Genomic DNA, 3203 nt, shown 5'->3' on the forward strand with positions numbered 1-3203 from the left:
CAAGGTTTTGATTACCGGTCGAAATTTCATGATTTCCTATTGTTACCGCGTATTTTTGTGTCCCTAATAAATCCTCATACCGAGTAAAAAGTATATTTTTTCGAAATTTTTGAATTTAAACGCTTGATTTATAGTAAAGTACTATCTCCGTCTAGGTGTGTAAGTCACTTTATGAAAATCAAATAATCCCAAAACACTTAGGCACGGTATATTAACTCCCTCCTTTTTTCTTGTTTCGTGACATATCAACCAATAAAAGATGTGGCCGTGCATGCTTTCAATGACTTGAGACTTTCAAACATGACATGCAGTGGTCAGTTTATTGCATGCAATACTATTATAATTAGCAAAAATACATTAAGTTCTCTCGTTTTCCCCTCCACCTTGATCGCGGTGCACAACCTAAGATGACTTATACACCTAGATGAAGGGAGCACGTAGGATCTAATTAATGTCATGAGAGTTGGTTCTGATGTGTTGGTAAGAACCTAGTTCCTGTTTTGAGAGGTCTATGGTTCGAATGTTCGTTCATTCACTTATTTGAATTCAAAGTTCAACTATAAAATTCGTTCGAAATATTCTCGGTATTTCTCGGTAACCGTGGTAATCACGCTTACCAGTCCCCCTCAGTAAAATTGCCTCATTCGGTAACAGAAACCTTGCGCTAGAGTACCCGCTCATCTGGAGGCATCGCTGCGCGCATGCAATCTGGTTCACTTGATTTACCATGCTCCTACGGTTTTATGGCGATGTCAAAAATCTGGTCATTGGTTGCTCTGCACATTGTGATTTCAGCCTCCTGTGAATGACGTGTGGGCCTCCTTTCCCCACGAGCCCAGCTTTGTGGTTGATGTCTACTACGCAACTTTATTCTTATAGACACATGTTGGGCCTCCAAGTGCGGAGTTTTGTAGGACAGTAACAATTTTCTCTTAGGTGGATGACCTAAAGTTTATCAATCCGTGAGAGATGTAGGATGAAAATGGTCTCTCCCAAATGACCCTGCAACCAAATACATGAAATCTCTTGTGTCCCCAACACACCCAATACAATGGTAAATTGTATAGGTGCACTAGTTCAGCGAAGACATGATGATAAAAGTGTAATATGGATGGAAAAATATGTTTTCATAATCTGAATAAATAAAAACTGCAAGGTAGCAAATAGTAAACGGGCACAAAAACGGTATTGCAATGCTTAAAAACAAAGCCTAGGCTTCGTACTTATGCTAGTGCAACCTCTCAACAATGCTAACATAGTTAGATCATATGATTATCCCTCAGAGTGTAGCGAAGAATCACCCTTGAGTTTCTATTAGCGGAGAACAAAAGATAGGAATTGTTTGTAGGGTATGAAATCACCTCAAAGCTATTCTTTTCGTTTGATCTATTCAAGAGTTCGTACTAAAATGACACAAAACTATTGTTTCTGTTCGATCTATCCTAGAGTTCGTACTAGAATAACACCAAAGCAAATTCATATTCATAATACTCAATCCAGACAAAGGACTACAAGGAGCCCCAAGGTTTCTATCGGAGAAAAGATAGTAAGAACGTGCATCAACCCCTATGCAAAGATTACCCAAATATCACCGCAGGAATCCACAAGTTGAGTGCCATAACGTATATCAATTGAATAAATAAGATACCCCAATTTTCCCCTCAAGTATTCATACCGCAAAACATACATCATGTGTTCCCAAATCTGAACATTCAATCCGACATGACAAAACTTCAAAGGGTAAAGATTCAGTTCATCACAACAAGAGTATAGAGGGGAGAAACATCATATGATCCGACTATATTAACAAAGCCCATGATATAGATCACAAGAGAGAGAGAGAGGGAGAGAGATAAAACACATAGCTACTGGTACAAACCCTCAGCCCCGAGGGTGGACTACTCCCCCCTCATCGTGGAGGCCGCTGGGATGATGAAGATGGCCACCGGAGATGATTCCCCCTCCGGCAGGGTGCCGGAACGGGGTCTAGATTGGTTTTTGGTGGCTACAGAGCCTTGCGGCGGCAGAACTTCTTATCTAGGTTAACCGCAAAGCATTTTGGAATATTTGGGATTTATAGTGCAAAGAGGGGGTGCGGGAGGCCACCGAGGTGGGCACAACCCACCTGGGCGCGCCAGGGGGGCTTGGCGCGCCGTGGTGGGTTGTGCCCCCTCAGGGCACCCCCCAGGTGCTGCTCTGGCCCATCGGGAGTCTTCTGGCCCATAAAAAATCCACAAAAAAGTTTCGCTTTGTTAGGACTCCGTTTAATATTGATTTTCTGCGATGTAAAAAACATGGAAAAAACAGCAACTGGCACTTGGCACTATGTCATTAGGTTAGTCTCAAAAAATTATATAAAATGACTATAAAATGATTATAAAACATCCAAGAATGATAAAATAACAGCATGAATACCTCATAAATTATAGATACATTGGAGACGTATTAGCATCCCCAAGCTTAATTCCTACTCGTCCTCGACTAGGTAAATGATAAAAGAAATAATTTATGAAGTGTGAATGCTAGAAAAGTGCACAAGTTTGATCAATGATAATTTCAATCACTTTTCCTAGCATCATAACAACATTTCTTTCTCATAAAACTTCTCATGTTATAGTGGCAACCAATTCACATGTTAAGATTCAAACAATGAATTCTCTTGAAACCCAACAACCTATGTTCTTAGTCACCAAGCAATTGCAATTCAACTTTATTCAACAGAGTTTAAGTAAGAGCTCCACATACTCAACCATTATATAGTCTTCTATGATTGCTAACACTCGCCGCGTACACATGAGCAAAACATTTCAACCGGGCACATAGAAAGATAGGGGCTTATTGTTTTGCCTTCCAACGTATTCACCTCAAGGGTGATGTCAACAATAATAAATCATGCTACCCATATACAACTGGACATATGTGCGTAGATCTTTCCTCACCACATGATGCTTGCCAAAAGAGAAAAATAAAAAGGAATAGAGAGAATAACTTTGACTCTTTGCATAAAAATAAATACTAAAAAAGTAAAAGATAGGCCCTTCACAGAGGGAAGCAGAGGTTGTCATGCGCTTATTTGTTTGTATGCTCAACCCCTTAATGCAAAAGAACATCACGTTATATTGCCCCTTATGATAGAAACCTTTATTATGCAGTCTGTCGCTTTTATTCTTTGTCATCACAAGTTCGTACAATGCTCAATTTTC

This window comes from Triticum aestivum, chromosome 4A, assembly GCF_018294505.1.
Source record: "Triticum aestivum cultivar Chinese Spring chromosome 4A, IWGSC CS RefSeq v2.1, whole genome shotgun sequence".
Taxonomy (NCBI): domain Eukaryota; kingdom Viridiplantae; phylum Streptophyta; class Magnoliopsida; order Poales; family Poaceae; genus Triticum; species Triticum aestivum.